Raw genomic sequence first — 23,053 nt, 5'->3', positions numbered from 1 at the left:
ATATCATTGTACAAGAAAGGGGTTGACAGGAGTTTAAATTAAAACACACTTTGTTATGATTATATTCCTGACCTGATCTCAGCTACCCTTAAATAGAATAAAATGATAATATTTCCCTTTACGTTATTGAATTATTTGTGTTCTATTTGATTTTATTTATTCTTGAGCATCTTCCCCAGTGGATCTTCTCCTTTTAATCATCTTTTAGGAATAATGTCAAATACATCATGTACAATTACAGTTCTCATAAATACAAAAAAAATTGTAAATGCTGTATATAGATTAATATTTTTAAATGTAGAGTTTATTTTAGGGAAAAAAGATGAAAAAATTCCTGTAATTGAAGCTATAAATAAGAGCTAGAAAAGGAAACGTAAAGTTTATAAAATAAGCCAGTATGTGTTCTATCATCTCACCACTAGAATAACATACATTCTTTCCAGTGTATGGACAGTATGTAAATATCACACTTCAGAAAGGAGACTTTCTCAGGTATTTCAGAATGATTGATGATCACAAATCACTATTTCCACATGGAATTCTTACGCATCTACTTTAATGGGAACTTAAACTGACTTACATTCAAATTTGAAACAATTCTAATGGTAGATACTTCAAGTGCAGTTATATTTTATTTGCGTAATTCAATAATTACATGACATATTTTCTCCTATGTAAAATGAGACCATGAATGTATCATAGAATGCTTAAATTCTCTGTCCTGATAACCTTTCAATCATACCATAGGTGATAAAGGGAACTTATTTTTCTTGGCAATAAGAATGCCCCATATGTGATTTTCAGTTAGAAAAGAAAGTTAATCTTCACAAGAGATGAAATATGATTAACTATGAAAATAAATCAATATGTCTTTCTTCTTTGGGAGTCAAGAATAATTGCTAGTTTAATTATAATTGCCTTATGTAATTTGTTTTATTTCTATCCTGTGTTTGCAAATTCAGGGAGAAGACATTAAATTAGCCTTAAATTTCTCTAATTTCCAAAATCTATAATTATTATCTATTTTAAACATACAAAGGGTGAATTCACAATAGTCTCATTTTTTGATTAAATACATCCTATCTTTTTTTTTTTTTTTTTTTTTTTTTTTTTTAAGGCTGAACCCGCTGCACATGGAAGTTCCCAGGCTAGGAGTCAAATGGGAGCTGCAGCTGCCAGCCTACACCACAGCCACAGAAATGTGGGATCTAAGCCATCTCTGTGACCTACTCTGCAGCTTGCTGAAATGCCAGATCCTTAGCCACTGAACAAGGCCAGAGAGCAAACCCACATCCTCATGGATACTAGTTGGGCTCTTAACCCAGAGCTGCAGCAGGAGCTCTGAAATACATCCTGTCTTTTTTTTACAATTAATATTTGTTAATCATTCCCATATTCCAATTACTTAGCCAACTGCCTTATATGTATAAACTCATTCATTCACACCATCATAGTATATATTTGCTATTTTCTCAAGTGTATATACATATGAAGTGCAATTTGGGAAGAGGTTCAAGAGATACAAGTACACTACATGATAACCTGGAGTAGAATTGTGAATCACACCAAGTCAGACTTATTCTAGGAAAAAAAAATTTATATGTAGTAAGATACATAAAAATATACTTACTATAAGGAATTCTTGATGTGTATATTAATGGAGATCTTAATCCTTCATGTAATAAATTATATATATGAGTGGTCCATCTCATATGAAAATTATGTTACTAACTCAAAAATGCTGCTTCACATATTTGAGCCTTTATTTTTTTCAGTAAAGATGATGACATTGTAGTAAACTATTCACATCTCTTTACCATATCCAACTCCTAAGTTTGGCTTGACTATGAGACCATTATGTTCTTTTATCATATTCTGAGTTTTTCATGTCATTTATGACAGCGAGGAATAGAAAGTTGATGTGACTATATCTAAAGAGATGAGAAGAGATTTTTGAAGTCTTTTTTGCAATATCTCTGAAGCCTGGTACATAATGAATTTCAATCACTTTTTTAATGAATCAATTTAGGGTATGACATATCATCTTCTAGTATTAACATGGCATGTAGTTTGTATGTTACACCAGAACTTCTCTTCATTTCTCACCCCAAGACCTGGATCACCCTTCTCCTCCCATTAAGTTGACTCCATGTTCCAGGTCTGGATTCTTAAACCAAAGATTATAGCACAAACTATAGTCTCTATTCTCCAGGCAACTGTCTTTCTCTTCTTCTTTCCCTATCCAATAAAAAAAGTACAGGGATTTTTATTCTATGGCACAATTTAAAGAGTTATATAACAGTAAAAATTGGTGTCAGAAAATAAAAAATTTTGAGAAATGGTACACAGTAGCACAGATGAAATAAAACTTTAGTATCTCATTAGAGTAAAAACTATTAACAGAGTGCTATCTGAACATTTTTACAGGGTATATTTCCAATTAATCACTTTTGATATTACATTGCAAATTATACACATTTGGAGATTATTTTCAAACACTTTGAATTACTGCATAAGAGCCGATCATAACTTTCATTTTATCTGTGACGTGGTGGCATTAAGAAACTTGAGAAAATCACCACACATCATCACAAATCTTCTTGTAAGATCAGTGCTGTGGGACATGCTGAAGTGAGAACATCTCATAATTACTTTCAGGTCAATCTAACATCTGATATGTAAAGGTCTTTTTCTAGGAGCAGAGAGAGATTCAGTAATAAGTAAGATGTAACCTATGCCCCAAATAAGATAGGTTGTAGTCCTGGAGACTGAAATATGCACAATTATCCATAATAGAAGATATATCTGAGTGTGTGAGTGCACAAGGGAGGGAGCAATTACCAGAGGCTCAGAGAGTCAAAGAGTAATTAGGAAAGTGGGGCTCTAATAGCTGATTAGCATTTTAGCAGGTAGAAAAGGAGAAGAGAATTTTAAAATTAGAGAAATAACAAGTAAAATTAAATGGGTATATATGTACAATATGATGCAGGAGACAATAGTCTGATGAAAACTGCAATGCATGTGGCATTCGAGTTAACCCAAGTCCAGAAATGGAGATCCCTGTATGTTGGTCTAAAGATTTTCACTGGGCAGGGCTTTACACATGCACGTTTCAATTTAATTTTGCTTTTTGTTCTCTAAGAGAAAAAAGTTAGAGTAAATATAATAAAATATTCCATATATCCTTTTACTATTCAAAATATAAAAGATTAATTTAACCTAAGAAAAAAATTTGCATTCTTACAGCTTTAATTTGTTAGTATCAATGAGAAAAGGTTTTTTCTAGCCCTTAAACTTAATACCAAGGCTATATTTTTCATAATGCAAATTTTTTTTCCTTTTAAAATGTATAGAATAGGCATTCCCATCTTGGTTCAGCAGAAATAAATCTGACTAGCATCCATGAGGAAGCAGGTTTGAGCCCTGGACTCACTCAGTGTGTTAAGGATCAGTGTTGCCATGAGTGAGTTGTGGTGTAGGTCACAGACGTGGCTCAAATCTGGCATTGCTGTGGCTGTGGCATAGGCCAGTGGCTACAGCACCAATTCAACCCCTAGTCTGGGAACCTCCACATGTCATGGGTGAGGCTCTAAAAAAAAAGACAAAAATAAAATAAAATATAATAAAGTTTATAAAATATATGAACATCATAAATAATTTAAAATTAGTCTTGGGTATGAAAAAATTAACACAAATTATCTTGTTCCAATTAACTCATTCCCATTCTGTCACAAAGGTGACAAATATTTTTCTTAGATAAATGAATCATAACACATACAATATTCTGCACCTTGGAGTTATTTTTCACTTAACAATAAAATTCCATTGCTCCCTTCTCTGGTATTATATAACATATCACAATAACCCTTATTTATTCTGCATGCTGTTAATTTACAAATGCAAATTTTAGCTCAGATTTTAAAACATTTAATATATATAAACTCTGCAGATTTTATTTTTTTATAATCAAAGGAAAATATCTTTTTTCTTTTTTATCATTTATTTATATACTTTTTTTTTTTTTTTTTTTTTTTTTTTTTTTTGTCTTTTGTTGTTGTTGTTGTTGCTATTTCTTTGGGCGGCTCCCATGGCATATGGAGATTCCCAGGCTAGGGGTTGAATCGGAGCTGTAGCCACAGGCCTACACCAGAGCCACAGCAACGCGGGATCCGAGCCGCATCTGCAACCTACACCACAGCTCACGGCAACGCCGGATTCGTTAACCCACTGAGCAAGGGCAGGGACCGAACCCGCAACCTCATGGATCCTAGTCGGATTCGTTAACCACTGCGCCACGACGGGAACTCCTATATACGTATTTTTTCTACCGTACAGCATGGTGATCCAATTACATGTACATGTATACATTCTTTTTCCTCACATTAAGTGTTCCATCATAAGTGACTAGACAGAGTTCTCAGTGCTACATAGCAGGATCCCATTGCTAATCCATCCTGAAGGCTATATTCTGCATCTATTTACCCCAAGATCCCAGTCCCTCCCACTCCCCCCGCCCCTGCCAACCACAAGTCTGTTCTCCAAGTCCATCATTTTCTTTTCGGTGGAAAAGTTTCTTTGTGCCATATATTAGACTCCAGATACAAGTGATATCATATGGTATTTGTCTTTCTCTTTCCGACTTAACTTCACTCAGTATGAGAGTCTCTAGTTCCATCCATTTTGCTGCAAATAGCATTATTTCATGCTTTTTTATGGTGGAGTAGTATTCCATTGTGTATATATACCACATCTCCCTAATCCAATTATCTGTTGATGGACTTTTGGGTTGATTCCATGTCTTGGCTATTGTGAAGAGTGCTGCAATGAACATGCGGGTGCATGTGTCTTTTTAAAGGAAATTTTTGTCCAGATATATGCCCAAGAGTGGGATTTCTGGGTCATATGGTAGTTCTATGTATAGTTTTCTAAGGTACCTCCATACTGTTCTCCATAGTGGTGGTACCAGCTCACATTCCCACCAACAGTGCAGGAGGGTTCCCTTTTCTCCACACCCTCTCCAGCATTTCTTATTTGTGGCCTTCTTAGGGATGGCCATTCTGACTGGTGTGAGGTGGTATCTCATGGTAGTTTTGATTTGCATTTCTCTGCAGATTTTAGTCAAGAATATGTAATTTTTAATAATGAATGTTTTTTGTTTTTCTTTTTTTCACTTTTCTGGGCCACACCCAACAGCATATGAAGGTTCCCAGGCTAGGGGTCAAATCTGAGCTGTAGCTGCAGACCTAGGCCACAGCCACAGCCACAGCAATGCCAGATTCCAACCCTCTGAGCAAGGCCAGAGATCAAACCTGCATGCTCAGGAATACTAGTCAGATTCATTTCCACTGCACCATAACGGGAACTCCTGTTTTTCTTTTTAAAATTATCTCTTAAGAGGATTTGTATTAGCTTATCATGCATGTTACTTTTTTCGAGTATACATTTCTTCTTCTCTGATTGACTATTTTCTCAAACACTCAGCTGATTTAAATAATCAATTAGATCTGGTATTTATCCTTTCATACATTTCTCCAGGCTCACATAATATTTAAACAGATACATTTTCATGCATATTTATACATATCTATGTTTACATACACTTACATATATTTGGTCTTCTTTCATGAAAGTGTGTTACATTAAACAGAGTTTCAGAATTTTGCTCTTATTATTTGCTAATACGTTATGCAATCTTCTATGTAGGGCCACTTGATTTCATTAATTCTTTTATGTGTGTGTGTGTGATTTCCCATGGCATATGGAAGTTCCCAGGCTAGGGGGTGAATTGGAGCTGCAACTGCTGGCCTATGCTACAGCTATAGCAAAGCCAGATTTGAGCCATGTCTGCGACCTATACCATAGCTCAAGGCAATGCCAGATCCTTAACCCACTGAGCAAGGCCAGGGATGGAACCACATTCTCATGGATCCTAGTTGGGTTGGTTAACCACTGAGCCATGAATGGAACTTCTGATTTCATTAATTCTTAATTTTTATGTACTAATTTCCCATATCTATTATTTCCAGTGAAGTAAAGAATTAGTATCCCATGGGATTTATAGAATGATTAAGCCAGAATAACATTTTTACAATATAAATTACATAACATGGGAAAAATGCATTTCTATTTAAGTAAAAAAATCTCCAAAGAAGATACTTATACTCCTAAGAAGATACTTATACTCCTAAGAAGTGTTTAAAACTTTTTAAAAATATGTTTGAAACATATCTTTCTATGTTATCATTGGTTATTTTCATTTTGCTTTTGTATGATAAATAATTTCCATTATGTGTTTTAAAAATTTATTCTTTTTATATTTTGTTTCATTGTGTAAATAACATGAACCTTTCCTTATTGTGTAAAGGCAAAAAAAAAAAATGAGAAGTATATATAGAAAAAGTGAAATATGACTTTGAGGATTTCCAAAACTCTTATTCCCCTTCTCTGATTTATTCACTCAAAATATATGTATATGTATGTAGTACCTACTGTTTGCCTGTAAATTTTTTAGACATTCAATATCTATCAGTAAAAACTAAAGCATATGTGTATATATGTGTGTAAGTATTCATACATACACGTCAACTTAATGTGTTTAGAATATGTACATAAATGTACATTATATATACATCACATTATACATGTACATATATTACGTACACATATACATTTAACTGTACATATTCGTATAACAGAGTATGTAGTCATATAAATAGAAATGGATGGGTTTTCTAATGTAAAAGACTAGCAAGATGTTAATTTCATTTATTTTTATTTTTTTAATTTTTTTGGGCTTTTTAGGGACACACCCATGGCATATGGAAATTTCCAGGCCAGAGGTCTATTTGGAGTTGTAGCTGCTGGCCTACACCCCGGCTCACAGCAACACCAGATACACTGAGTAAGGTCAGGGATTGAACCTGTATTCTCATGTAACTCCCTCTTTATTTTTAACCTAACATTTTTCACTTGAGTTATAGTCCATTTGTTTTGTCTCCTTTGCATCTTTATTTGTGGAGGATCTCTGCTGCCATTTTTCAGGTTGTTCTCAAAGGCAGTTGCTCTATAAGTAGTTGTATTTTGGTGTGCTCATGGAAGGATGTGAGTTCAAGATCCTCCTACTTCATATCTTTAACCAGCAGGGTTTTTTCTTATTGTTGAGTTTTTTTTTTTGTCTTTTTGCCATTTCTTGGGCCACTCCCGTGGCATATGGAGGTTCCCAGGCTAGGGGTCTAATTGGAGCTGTAGCCACCAGCCTACACCAGAGCCACAGCAACACGGGATCCGAGCCGCGTCTGCAACCTACACCACAGCTCACGGCAACGCCGGATCGTCAACCCACTGAGCAAGGGCAGAGATCAAACCCGCAACCTCATGGTTCCTAGTCGGATTCATTAACCACTGCACCACGACGGGAACTCCTCTTACTGTTGAGTTTTTAAAGTTCTTTGTATATTTTAGATATAAGTTCCTTATCAGATATATGTTTGAAAATATTTTCCCCTATGTTTGTCTTACCTTCTCATTTTCTTATTGATATCTTTCACAAAAAAGTTTTTAAAAATTCTAATTCCACTTTTTTTTCTTTCCTTTTCATGCATTTGGTGTTGTCCATAATTAATTGTACCTTATATTTAAATTACCCATAAGTGTTATTTATCATTTTTAAATATTTAAAAATTTTTTATTTATTTTTCTTTCTATGGCTGCACCTGCAGCCATAAAGTTCCTAGGCTAGGGGTCAGGTTGGAGCTGTAGCTGCAGGCCTGTGCCACAGCCATAGTAATACCAGATCCATGTAGTCACATCTATGAACCACACCACAGCTCAGGGCAATGCTGGATCCTAACCCATTGAGGGAGGCCAGAGATTGAACCCACATCCTCCCGGACACTATGTCAGGTTGTTAACCTGCTGAGCCATAATGGGATTTCCTGTCATTTTTTAAAAATTACGTCTTCTACAGACATATCCATGTTACTAATTTCATTGCCACTGTTTATTTTTTCTTCTTTCTTGAGGAAGAAATTTTCTATTACTTTATTTAGCAAAAATTTCTCTGTCTTTCTGTTCGTTTTTTTCAGAATGCTTTTATTTTATCCTTATAAAGTAATGATGACTAGAATCAGTACAGAATTCTGGGTAAGCTGTTATTCTTTCTCAGCACTCTGAAAGCATTATTACAATGTCTTCGATATCTAATTGTTCCTAACTGCTTCCTCCTAGTATGTTATCTTTCTTTTTTCTAACTAAGATTACTTTCTATTTGATGGTTTGCAGATTCTCCATATGCGTCTTGCTGGACTATTATTTTTTGCTTATGATAAGAACTCAGGACTTTTTCTCTCTTATTGAATCTGAGGAATTATGTCTTTCATCAATATGTGAGAACCTCAACTATTATCTATTTGAATTTTACATTTCTTTATTCCATCTAATTTTTTATTTCTGCAATTTTATCACAGGCATGTTGAACCTTCTCATTAATATCATTTCATCTCTTTAACACTTGAACTGAATTCTTTTTCATATCAAATCTATTTTACAGTTTACTAATTTATTTATTTTATTATCTAATGTTTATTCATTAAAATTTTCATTTTAATTAACATTTTAGTGAATATATGTATAACCACTTTGGAATATTTTTGACATCACTTTGTGACTATGAGTAATAAACTTTAGAACAAGAAATTAAAAACATGGATAAAACTGCTCTAAGTAGTATTTTATAGTAGGAAAACTAAAGAACACTGGAAGAAAATTGTGTATCCATCAGTGGTACAAGCTACAAGCATCAACATTGTTGAATGGAATATATATAATTTTGAGCAAAAATAAATGAACTCACAGAGAAATGTATAAACTATGTTTCTTTTCATATTAAGATCAAAAGCAGATAAATTAATGAAAGTATTTAGCAATAAATTCTAATATAACAAAGCATTTAATGTGCAAACCAATTACTAATGCAAAGTTTGTAATAGTGGTTAACCTCTGGAAGCAAAGTGGTAAACTTGTGGAGGGACATTCAGGAAGATTCAACGTTATTGGTAATGCTCTACATTTTACTCTGGGTAGGGGTTACATGGATTTGCTTTTCTCATCAGGTCTTAATAGATATCAGTCTATACCTGTGCATTATACATACATGAATGTATGTATTTGCATATTTATATTTATTTCCAGGTGAAGGGGAAAAATGGGAGATGAAATACATAGCTTTATCTTAGGAGGGATATTTCATTTGAAATGTTAAATATTATCTGGAGCTATACATTGGTTATATGCTCAGTAGCTGTTGAAATGCAGAGCTTGCTTTTTAAAGATCCTGCTTCACTGCTTTCTGTTTAATTTTAATGTCACCTTCTAATATTTCAACTTTAAATGACTACAGTCTCCTGTTAGTTAAAAAAATGGAAAAGGTCAAAGTTTCTTAAGTCAATATACTTAATTTAATGGTCAATTTAAAACCACTTTTTAACAATGGCTCTACATATTTCTTTTGACTTAAATATATACCTTGATGAGATTTTTATTTAAAGGTAACTATAAATTGCTACATAAAAAAATCTATTCTTAGTAGCAAAGAATATTTTACAATAACTATTACTTTATATATGGATTTTACTATGTATATAACATAAGAAATAAGTCCAAATCACCTTAAATGGTGTGACTCAAATTTCTGAAAGACAACAACAAAGCATTAAAATACTGAGTGCCACATTAAAAAAAAAAAAAATTTGCCGAATACCTATCTGCAAAAAAATGCCTCTATGGCACTGTTCAAAATGAATTAACCTAGCTGTGCAGCTCTCCATCCATGAGCATCCAGATTTATGTAGATGAGAATGACTTGGAGAATGGACTTATGGTTGCTGAGGGGGAGGAGGAGGGGGAGGGAGTGAGATAGATTGAGTTTGGGATTAATAGATGCAGACTATTGCCTTTGGAATGGATTAGCAATGAGATCCTGCTGTGTAGCACTGGGGACTATGGGAACTATGTCTGATCACTTATGATGGAGCATGATAATGTGAGAAAAAAGAATGTATACATGTATGTGTAACTGTGTCACCATGCTATACAGTAGGAAAAAAATGTATTTGGGAAATAAACAAAAAAAAAGAAGAACTGAAGAAATAAAAAAAAATTTTATGTAGATAAGTAAACATAACAAATAAAGTGATGAACAAATATGCAAGTAAATTAGTGCAGATATTATTAGGGAGTTTAGGAGTTTGTGTTCCCTGACCAGAAAGAAATTTTTTCCTTTGATTAATATTTGTTAAAAAAAATTCATTCTTATTCACTTAAATGAAATTCATTTTACTCACTGACACTTTCCTCCCTATTCTAATTTGAGAAAGAAAAACTCTTTATTATATCTTTTTTGCAGGACAATTATTTTTAAACAGATTTAAAGGAATAATACAGACAACACTTTTCTCCTCTGTGATCATCCAGCAATAAAAAGTTTCAAAACATGTTTTAGTTAAAAGAATTAAAAACTATACTTCTTCAAATTACTGAATTCTTAATGCTTATCTGTGATTACCCTTACACACTCTACATGATGTACTGCATATTATCGCCATTAAAAACCATGAGAGGAGTTCCTGTCGTGGTGCAGTGGAAACAAATCTGACTAGGAACCATGGGATTGAGGGTTTGATCCCTGGCCTCACTCAGTGGGTTAAGGATCCAGCATTGCTGTGAGTTGTGGTGTAGGTCACGCTCAGATCTGGTGTTGCTGTGGCTATGGTGTAGGCCAGCAGCTATGGCTCCGATTCGACCCCTAGCCTGTGGCCCCCAAAAGACAAAAAAGCAAAAACCACTAGAGACTGAGGAAATAGCAGGAATCCTACATATAAATACACCATCTTCTGATGATAACCTAATGATAGTCAAACAAACATACCACTGGCAAGTGGGCCCACTGATGTTCCTGTATTTTCCCTAGTATAGTAAGAATTTCCAGATGGGTAAAACATAAATTCCTTGTGAGAACATAGACTTGCATTTAGGTAACCTCATCTATGAAAGAATGGATTTGAATATTTAGCTTATCATTAATTTCAGAATGTTATTATTGACATTTCTGGTTATAAAAAAATGTTGGAGGGAATTTCCATCATGTCTCAGCAGTAGTGAACCTACTAGGATCCATGAAGATGCGGGTTCGATCCCTGACTTTGCTCATTGGGTTAAGGATCCAGCATTGCTGTGGCTGTGGCTGTGGCTCAGGCTGGCAGCTGTAACTCTGAAACAGCGCCTAGCCTGGGACCTTCCATATATCCCAGTTGGGGCCCTAAAAGAGACATACACACACAAAAAAATGTTGGAAAGTTAAATAAAGGGCGATAAAGTTAATAGTGTATAGATGATTTTGTTTTTGGTGGTTTTTTTTTTTTTTTGGTTGCATCCATGGCATGTGGAAGTTCCCAGGCCAGGGATGCAACCTGAGCCACAGCTATGACAAACAAACATACCACTGACCAGAGGACCCACTGGTGACTTTGTGACACTGCTAGGCCTTAGGGGAACTCATAGATTCTTTTTTTTTTTCTTTTTAGGACTGCACCTTTGGCATATGTAAGTTCCCAGGCTATTGGTGAAATCAGAGCTGCAGCTCCTGGCCTATACCACAGCCACAGCAATGCCAGATTGAGGCCCCTCTGGGACAAACAGAACTGGATGCTACTTTTTAGTTATTAAGATAAGATTGAGGAGTTCCCATCGTGGCGCAGTGGTTAACAAATCCGACTAGGAACCATGAGGTTGCGGGTTCGGTCCCTACCCTTGCTCAGTGGGTTAACGATCCGGCGTTGCCGTGAGCTGTGGTGTAGGTCACAGACGCGGCTTGGATCCCGCGTTGCTGTGGCTCTGGCATAGGCCAGTGGCTGCAGCTCCGATTCGACCCCTAGCCTGGGAACCTCCATATGCCGCAGGAGCGGCCCAAAGAAATAGCAAAAAGACAAAAAAAAAAAAAAAAAAAAAAAAAAAAAAGATAAGATTGAAATGTTTTGAAAGGGAAAAAGCACAAAATGCTGTTTTTACCAAACATACTAGATTTTGAAATTCTCATTTGAAAACACCTGTTTTAAAATTACTTCAGAAAGTTAAAGTTTGATCAAATCACTGAGAAGAAAAATTTTCCAAAGGCCTGAGTACTTGATGTCATATTCACTATGATTGATGAATTATCTCATAAAATTTCTCTGTTTCTCTACTATATTTTAGTGGAAAATATTTTAACTCAAGTCATAGAAAGTACGTATTTCCCTATAATAGCATATAATCTGATCCACACCATTCAGGATATATCTAATAACTTGGCCTTTTGGTGCCATCTAAAATTCCTCCTTCTTTTCTTTTTGTTTTTTGTTTCCTAAACTCCTATGGAGCTCATAAATATAGTAAACTTTATAGAAGTCTTGGCCTACTACAAAGTTGCAATGCCAACCAGACTAAGTAAGTATGCAGGGCCATGATGATAAAATATTAAATCTTTACTATGTTTATTACTTTTTTACTCTTTTATTTTTATTATAGCAGAACTTTTCCTCTCAGTATTTCAGCATGCAAAGCTCAGACTTGGAGATTTTCATATGTGGAAAGTAATTCATGTATAGATTCTAATATCAAAGTATATTTGCAAAGGTCCAAGTCTAAATAAATAAGACTAATTATCAGGCCTGCAAAAACACAGTGCTTTTCAGTATCCTCACAACCAAATCTTTGACATGAACTATTAATACTGTGGATTTTAGTTAACAATAATAGTAAATCTTCTAGTAAATTTTTATGCTATATATTATATATTAGTAGTCTTATTTTTACATTTTCTATATAAATAAATAATATACTAATTTCAGAGCTAAAAGGTAATTTAGAAATTAGTCAAATTCAAAGCCAAACTAATAATGAAAGGTTTTAAATTGTAAAATTATGTATATAAAAGGTTCATTGGCACTGACCAATATTAACAATTATTATTTATCTTTTGATTGTTGTTGATATTGTTTGCTTTTTAGGGAAATACAATTTAAATACAGAGAAATATGCAGACAATTTCATGAGTTTCAACAAATGTAAACAAAAATTAAGATACAGAAGAGGAAGTTCACTCATAGGAAATTAATAATTGTGAAAAGTTTATGTAAATCTTTCAGTTTATGTAAATCTGTTCTGTATCAAACTTTCATACACTCATTTTAGGATCCATTGTTAATTTTCCCCATCATTCACATATATTTATTATTTATAATTTTATTGTAAGATAAATATTTCCCTTTTCCCCATAGTTTATTTATGAATTTTTCCATTTATATGAATATAGTCTTGTGTATTCCTATTTTCTTTAATGGCTTATAATTCATTACTATAATTAAATAGTTAATATAATTATTAATATGGCTCTCAGTCTGGAGTTCCCATCGTGGCGCAGTGGTTAACGAATCCGACTAGGAACCATGAGGTTGCGGGTTCGATCCCTGGCCTTGCTCAGTGGGTTAAGGATCCAGCATTGCCTTCAGCTGTAGTGTAGGTCTCAGACATGGCTCGGATCTGGTGTTGCTGTGGCTCTGGCATAGGCCGGTGGCTACAGCTCCAATTGGACCCCTAGCCTGGGAACCTCCATATGCCGTGGGAGCGGCTCTAGAAAAGGCAAAAAGACAAAAAAAAAAAAAAAAAAAAAAAAAAATATGGCTCTCAGTCTATCACCTCTTTTTTTTTTTTTTTACATTTTCTCAGCTCTCTTATTTGCTTTTTTCTCCTGCTTTCCATTTACTAATAAAGTACATTTTGAACTACATGTTTTTAGTGATTACAAAGAATCAACTTATCTATTAATAAACAGAATATTTATTGTTCCATTTTATTTATAATACAAGAAATTCACAAGAAACTAATTCTATTTAGTGAATCATGTCCTCTGTCTTATTGGTGTCATATGTTTTTTAATTCTGCTTATGTTATTATAGTTAAAATGCAGTATCAGTTGACTTAAATATTCAGTTGTATTATGTAGGAACAAAGAGAAAAAAAATAGTTTTTTATGTTTACTCACATATTAACATACTTGATACATTTCATCCTCTTCTATAGATCTGAGTTACTATCCAGCTTTATTTTTCTTCAACATAAGGGACATCCATTTGTTCCCGTAATGCAAGTGTGCTGGCAATAGACTCTTTAAGCTGTTATTTTTCTAAAAATGTTTAAAATTCACTCTTTAAAAAAAAGATATCCACTGAACACTTAGCATTCTGGACTGGCAGGTTTTTCTTTTCCTAAAATACTTTAAAAATACCATTTTGTCGTTTTCTGACATTCATTATTTGGGATGAAAAAGCAATAATCTCTTCATTCCCTTTCATGCAAAGATTTTTTTTTTGTTTGCCATTTAAGATTTTTTTTTCTTTTAAGTTTTAAGAAAGCTGAATACCACAGTAATATTTGTGTTAATTTTTCTCATGGTTTGCTGAGTTTCATGAATCCAAGGATTGATTTTTTTTCTCACCCAAATTGGAAATGATATGTGTTATTTCTTTATGTCCTTTACAATCTTCTGAAAATCCAATTACACATATCAGTCACTCATTATTATTCTGTTCTTTTTGCCTCTTTTTTCTTCAGATTGGTTAATTTCTAATGATATCTAAATTCTTGGGATCATTCTACTATGATCTCCAATTTATCCAAGGCCATCTAGTGAATATTTTCATTTCAGATATCACATATTTTGGTTCTATAATTTTCAGTTGATTCTTTTGTTATGACTCATTATTTTCAGCTTTTTTTCCAATTCTCAAACAAAATAATAATAGGTGCTTTAATATATTTGTCAGTTAATTTCCACATTCAAGTAATCTCTGAATTTGTTTTATAGACTTTAATTTTCCTTGAATAATGATTATATTTTTATGTTTCTTCCCATACTTAGTTTTTTTACTGTACACTTGCTATTGTGAATGATAAGTTGTAGCATGTCTGTTATCTTCGTTAAAAGCTATTCAATCTTGTTGTGACAGGCAGTTTAGATATTATCATATGGCTTTTCCTAACAAGTTAATTTTATTTTTTGTTAAAGAAGCTCTGTTTTGTTTTTATTACTTAGTCCTATGATCTAAGTTGTAATATTCAATTCTAAGGAATGAATTTTCTGGGGTCTCATCTGAATGTCCAAAGCATTTCTATCTGTTGATAACTCAGAACTCTAGCATTTAGTTCTGTAATTCCTTTATGTTTCTGTTCAAGTTTAATTCTGCAACAGTCACTCTTCTAGGCCACATAGAATTTTCACTGACTATGTATAGGCTAGCCCTTTGACAAGAATCAGCAGGGAAACCAGTAGCCATTTAAATTTTTGTGTTCCATCTTGGTAGTTCCCTTATTTCTAGGGCCATGACATGCATATTTCTGGTAATTTAGAATGTGATACACATGTGTAAGGATGGTGCCTATTGAGTGGTCATGAGTTAAGAAAAGATGTAAAAAGCCCCTAAGTTGTGAAGACAACATAAATGGATGGGAGGATTTACTGTGTTATTGGACTGAAAGAGTCAATATTCTTAAAATGACCACATAATCTAAGGATATCTACAGATTCAATGCAATCCCTATAAAAACAACAATGGAATTTTTCATAGAACTAGAACAAATAATTTTAAAATTTATATGGTAACAAAAAAACCCTGAATAGCCAAAACAATCTTGAGAAAGAACAGCTGGAGGAATCTGGATCCTTGACTTCAAGCTATACTACAAAGCTGCAGACATCAAAATATTATGGAACTAGCACAAAAAAACAGAAATATGATTAGAGGAATAGGATAGAAAGTCTAGAGATAAACCCATGCACTTATGGTCAATTAATCTACAAAAAAGAGGCAAGAATATAATAATGGAGAAAACATGGTCCCTTCAATACTTGGAAAAACTAGATAGCTACATGTAAAAGAATGAAATAAGAACATTCTCTAATACTATATAGAAAAATAAACTGAAAATTAATTAATGACATAAATATAAGACCAGATATTATAAAACTTCTAGGGGAAAACACAGGCAGAATACTCTTCGACATAAATTACAGCAATATTTTTGGGACTATGTCTTATAAAGACAATAAAAGCTACAATAAATGAATGAAACCTAATTAAACAAAAGCTTTTGCACAGCAAAGAAAACCCTTGCAAAGTGAAAAGACAACTTACTGAATGGGAGAAAATATTTGCAAATGATATGATATGTAAGGTATTAATATTCAATATATATTAACAGCTCATTCAACTCAACTATCAGAAAACAAACAACCCAATTAAAAAATGGGCAGAAGTACTGGATAAACATTTTTCCGATGAGGAAATTCAGATTCCAATAGGCACATAAATGTGCTCTGCATCACTAAACAACAGGAAAATGCAAATCAAAACCACAATGAGATTTATTACCTCACACCTGTCAAAATTGCTGTCATTATTACAAAGAACTCAAATAACACAGGTTGGTGAGGATTTGAAGAAAAAGAAACCCTTGTGCACTGTTGGTAGGAATGTAAATTTGTTCACCCAATGTGGAAAACAGTATGCAGATTTCTCAGAAAACTAAAAATAGAATTAACATGTAATTCAACATTTCCACTCCTGCGTATATATCCAAAACCCCCCCACTATTTCAAAAAGATATATGCACACCAATATTCACTGCAGCATTATTTACAATAACCAAGATATGGAAGCAAGCTAAGCATCCATTAACAGATGAATGGATAAAGATGTGGAATCCATATACAATGGAATATTACTCAGCCATAAAAATCAAAATCTTTCCATTTGCAGTAACATTATGCTAAGTGAAATAAGTCACATAGAGAAAGAAAAATACTATATAATACCAATTGTATGTGAATTCTAAAAAATACAACAAACTAGTGAATATAACAAAAAAAGAAGCAGACTCATAGATATACAGAACAAACTAGTGGTTACCAGTGGGGAGAGGCAGGGAGAAGAAATATAATGGTGGGAGAGTGGGAGGCATAAACAATTGATTGCAAGATAGTCTCAAGGATGTGTTGTACAATGCAAGGAATATGGCCAATATTTTGCAATAACTGTAAATGGTAACTTTTAAAATTGTGTAAAAATTTTTAAAAAGTAAAAATACTTATAATTCAACCTTACATAACAGATAACCCAATTTAAAAAATGAGCAACTGGAAAATATGAGCAAAAATTTTTAATAAACATTTATCAAGAGAAGATATATAAATTGACAGCACAAGAAAAGATGTTCAACATCATTAATCACTAGGGAAATGCAAATCAAACCCACAGTGAGATACCACTTCACACCCACTAGGATGGCTATAATCACAAAGACAAAACATAAAAATATAAGCATGGATGTGGAGAAAGGGGAACTCTCCTGCATTGCCTACTGGAATTTAAAATGAAATGGCTACTTTGAAAAACAGGTTAGCAGTTTCTCCAAAATTAAACCTTGAATTAACATGTGACCCTGCAATCTCTCTCCTACACGTATATCAAAGAGAGGTGAAAGTACAGGTCTAAATTTGTACATGGATTTCACAGCATCATTATTCAAAAATCCAAAATGTGTAAATAAACTGAATAACTATCAATGGTTTGATAAAATTTTGCATTGATAGGTAGAATGGGAAATATAAGATGAATGAAGCACTGATCCAACATATAACATTGATGAACTCTGAGGTGTAAGAACCCAGGAACAAGTGTTATATATTGTACCAATCAAATTATATAAAAGATTCAGAATAGACAAATACTTAGTGACAGAAATTAAGTTAGTGGTTGTCAAGGGCTAAGAAGGGAAAAATTGAGAGTGACCACTGACTGAGACAGAGTTTCCTTTTGAAGTAATGAAAATGTTTTGCAATTAGATAATAGTAATATTTGCACATTTTATAAATAGACTAAAAGCCACTGAAATTTCCATTTTCAAAGGGTGAATTTTATGAAATGCAAATAGCATCACAATAAGTAATTAAACAAATCTTTTAAAAAAGATAGTCAATGATACTTTTTTAAGCTTGAACTCATTTTCCAGCAATAAATACACTCCAAGAAACTCTGGAATTTAGCTTCTGTAACAGGAACAGAGAATAAAAATAAAACTGCTTTAAGAAAATTAGATAGAAGGGATAATAAAATCACAAATGCCCTGAGCCTTTTTTTTTTTAAATTGTAGGTTTAGAAAAAGTGGTGTATACTTATATTTAAAAGAAAAATAATTAAAACATACTTTAATTCCTCACATGTTAAGTAATCCCAAATGTTCCTTTCTCCTAAGTGTTGTACAGAGAGAAAAATAGTAATTTAAGGAACAAGCGTGGTGAGTAGAAAGCCTTGACTCTAAATGAGCGATTAAGACTTTATACAGAATCTTTTACAGATAGAACTAATAGATTGATGAGTAAATATGTATCTAATTTTTGTCCTTGTCTAAATTTATTATCTTTACTTCAGAAAATCTGAAACTGATGTATAATGACATTAAGGGCATTGCATATATTTTTTAAAAGTCAAAATATAAAGTGTTTCTTAGGCTTTATAAAGTACATACAGTAGAGAAAAATTTTGTGGTAAACATAAACTAAAATTTATGTGGTCACTGAGCTCTCTTAATATGCAAGAAGAACACACAACTTAGGGCATAGTCAGCATTTATGTGATATTTTGATAAACATTTTTCTTATGAGTAAGAGGCCAATCCAGAAATGTACAAAAATGCAATTTGTAGATACATTTAACTTTCATTAAAACATCTATTTTGTTTAGACTTTATGAGTACTGTGGTATGAATGGGCAAAAAACTACTTTTATTTCCTTTTCAGGATATTTTGCTTCAAAGAAGCTGAATTTCTTAATAATACATAAAAGGATGATGTACAGCACACATGCATGTGTGTGTACACTAACCTTATGGACAGGCAGAGTATAAAATTACTCAGTCTTTGAAAATAAATGTAACCCAATAAAAACTACTTCAAAATTTAAAAAAAATTTAAGTTATTTTTTTAGCACCATTAAGTACCCATGTGTCAAATATTTAATCTTTTCCAGTCTCTCATGAACAGTTCTTTTGAGTACTCTATTCATCTAGGTTCAAGGTTGTCTTTTTATAATACTGCTATCATAGATAGTGTAGGTATTGAGTGTCAAGGATCACAAATGAGTTGAACGACAAAGTGTCTAAAATAATTTCTGAAAGCAAGAAATCACTAGTATTCATATATTCAGAATGGTGTGGTATTTATAAAAAATTTTTTAAAATGAATAAAATTTTACAAACATTTAACTCAACTGTATATCTTGTTAATAGACGACTATATCTTATTGAAATTCTTGTCCTTGATATTTTTATTTAATGAATTTATCCTGATGATGAATGGATTAAGAAGTTATAGTACATATACACAATGGAATACTACTCAGCCATAAAAATGGCAAACTCATTCCATTTGCAGCAACATATATGGAACTAGAGAGTCTCACACTAAGTGAAGTAAGCCAGAAAGAGAAAGATAAATGTTATATTATATCACTTATCTGTGGAATATAAAATATGGCACTGATAATCCTATCTACAAAACAGAAACAGATCATGGCTAAGGAGAATAGACTTGTGGTTCCCAAGGGGGAAGGGGAAAGGAGTGGGTGGCTGAAGAGTTTGGGGTTTGGGGATGCAAACTGTTACATTTGGATAAATGGGCAACGGAGACTTACTGTATGGCACAGGGAACTGTGTGTGATTGAGTCACTTTGCTGTACAACAGAAATTGAAGAAACATTGTAAATCAACTCTACCTTAATAAAAAAAGATACTAATGAAAAAAACTAATTCCAAAGATTACACATAAAATTTGTTATTTTCATACAATAAGATTTACCTGTGCAAGTGAAAAAGCAAAGGCAGAGCAGTGTAAATTAGTAGAAATGAATGGTTTTTTAAAAATATAATAATAATGGAATGTTTCCATAAAATACTTTTGGATAATTATTTAAATTGTCTTCACTTTGTGTATATGTGTTTGTGATTCTACAAAAAGCCATAGCTGCTCTGTGACCTAAATATATTTTGCATGGTTTAATTAATAATTCCTAGTTGAGACACTGCTTTGCCTAAACTATTTCTTTGAATAACAAAAGTGTATTTTAAGGAGCATAAAGTAAATATTCCCTTATTTATATATTTTTGGAAACAAATTTTTGGACATCGCTACATATAAAAATTTAGAAACATAATTTAGTCCTTTTCTAATATTTGGTTAAGTTTGAAAAAATAATGTCTTTGAGATACATAAGATTCTGTGCAAAAGTGAGTTGGTTTTGGTTAATTGAAAAAGAGGTGTTAGAAACAAGGATATAAAGGAAAAAAATCAACCAAATAGAAAAATAAGATCAGAATGTAAATTGTTCTGGAAAACAATGGGTCCGTATCAAATGAATTTTTTAAATATCTATTTTAATTTGCTATTAGTAGAACACCCAGAGTACTGGACTTTTGTTTAGCTACACATCAGATATACAAAATAGTCATCTAGTATGTCTTTAAAAAAACAGCATCTCACTATCAAGGTAACATTCCTCAATTTCTCATCCAGAGACAATGTGAATAAACCCCAAAGTGTCAAATCAGGGTCTCTCAGTTTGGGACACTAAAAAGTATATGTTTAAGAGCCCTTGATTTCATCCCAGTTCTTCTTATGCTAAACTATGAGGAAAAGGAGAAGAGGGTCCAGCATTTACTGACTTGGTTTAAGAGGCTACATAGTTCATGCTTTGTCTCCCTTAACCCTACCTATTTTATATATTAATATTACTGTATTATAGACTAGGAAATAGGGGTTCAGTGAATTTAAGAGGGCTTGTAAGAGGACATTTATGTATTCAACACTCTGTAAGTAATCTACTATGGAAATGATCCTATTTGATCCATACTCAGAGGAATTTTCACAGTGCAAGCATCTGAAAGAATAACCAGGTTAGCTTTTTCTCACTAACTGGAATCGCACATATCCAATAAAGATTGTATAATCTACAAATCATGTGATCCACACATGCTCTTTTAAAAAGTACCAAATAATGACACAAAACATTGATATAACGTCTAAAATTCTAAAAGCAAAGTTTCAACCATTGGCATCATAGGAAAATACAGGCAATGCATTCAGGCATGGCATTTACTTAGGAGGTATTTAAGCAAGAAATTACCAAATGGCAACTGAATAAAAGTGTCTATTTAGGGAGTTCCCCTCACAGCACACTGGAAATGAGTCCAACTAGGAACCATGAGGTTGCAGGTTCTATCCCTGGCCCCACTCATTTGGTTAACAATCTAGTATTGCCAAAAGCTGTGGTGTGGATCACAGACATAGCTGAGATCCCATGTTGCTGTGTCTGTGGCAGAGGCCAGCAGCTACAGCACCGATTTGACCCCTAGCCTGGGAACCTCTATATGCCAGGGGTGCAGCCCTAAAAAGACAAAAGACAGAAAAAAAAAGTGTCTATTTAGAGAAGCCAAATGCAGTAATAGATTACTTGTTGATATATGCATATTCACTTAGATTTTTTTTTCTTAATGGCAATAATGCTTGGATAACTACAAAGTGTAGCCTAAACATTTTAAGAAGTTGTGTTTCTGGCTCTTGCTGAAGCATACCCCTATGTGTACTGAGGGCATTAATTAAGAAAGTTTGTTTCCCTGGTGTGATTCCATTTTGTGCAGCTGTTCCCTGGGTAGTCGTTTTTCTCTGCCTACTCTCCCACTTAAATGCATGCCACCAAACCATGGAAGATTCAATGGATATGAACGTGAGCCTCAGAAATATCTTTTCAGTTGTGAACTAAAGGTGTATAAAGATTATCATTTTAAGGTGGATAATGATGAAAATGTGTATCTGTTATCTTTAAGAATGGTCAGTTTAGGGTCTAGTGCACAGGATAAACTGCACTTTGTTGAAGCAGAGACAATGAATTATGAAGGCATTCCAATTAAAGTAACACTGGAAGTGTTGAAAATGTCTGTACAGCCAATGGTTTCCCTTGGAGGCTTTGAAATAACACCACCTGCAGTGTAAAGGTTGAAGTGTGGTTCAGGGCCTGTGCATATTAGTGAACAGCACTTAGTAGCTGTGGAGGAAGATGCAGAGTCAGAAGATGAAGAGAAGGAGGATATGAAACTTCTGAGCATATCTGGAAAGTGTTCTCCCACTGGAGGGGGTATCAAGTTTCCAGGGAAAAAAAGTAAAACTTGTTGCTAAGGAAAATGAAGATGATGATGAAGATGATGGCGATGATGAAGATGTGATGATGGTGACTTTGATGATGAGGAAGTGTAAGAAAAACTTCAGTAAAGAAATCAATAAGGACAACTCTCCAGACATGTACAGACTACCAAAACTGAATCACGAAGAAATAGTTCAACTGAACAGACAGATCACTAGAAATGAAATTGAATATGTCATAAAAACACTCCCTACAAAAAAAAGTCCAGGACCAGATGGCTTCACAGGTGAATTCTACCAAACATACAAAGAGAAATTTATACTCATCCTCCTTAAACTTTTTCAAAAGTTTGAAGAAGGAACACTCCCAAAGACATTCTATCATGCCACCATCACCCTCATTCCAAAACCAAAGACACCACCAAAAAAGAAAACTATAGGCCAATATCTTTGATGAATATGGATGCAAAAATTCTCAACAGAATTTTAGCCAACCAAATCCAACAAAGTATCAAAAACATTGTACAACATGACCATGTGGGATTCATCCCAGGTTCACAAGCATTGTTCAGCATATGCAAATCAATCAACGTCATACACCACATTAACAAAAGAAAACTCAAAAACCACATGATCATCTCAATAGACGCAGAAAAAGCATTTGACAAACTCCAACATCCATTCATGATAAAAAAACTCTTACCAAAGTGGGTATAGAGGGAACATTCCTTAACATAATAAAAGCCATTTATGACAAACCCACAGCAAATATAA

General features: G+C 33.4%; 1 protein-coding gene and 1 pseudogene across 6 annotated transcripts in view; one reads left to right on the top strand and one right to left on the bottom strand.

The window, feature by feature from the left end:
- LOC146396953 (uncharacterized) overlaps window positions 1-23,053 on the bottom strand; it is an 866,748-nt gene that overhangs the window by 176,488 nt on the left and 667,207 nt on the right. The gene's annotated exons all lie outside the window — the stretch shown is intronic.
- Window positions 21,843-22,393, top strand: LOC100154981 (nucleophosmin pseudogene; annotated as a pseudogene).

Source organism: Sus scrofa, chromosome 14, assembly GCF_054392235.1.
Source record: "Sus scrofa isolate SSC_HxYL_T2T_F1_AM1 chromosome 14, Sscrofa_HxYL_maternal_Yorkshire_Landrace_v2.0, whole genome shotgun sequence".
Classification (NCBI taxonomy): Eukaryota; Metazoa; Chordata; class Mammalia; order Artiodactyla; family Suidae; genus Sus; species Sus scrofa.
This window is presented reverse-complemented; position numbering and strand designations above follow the sequence as displayed.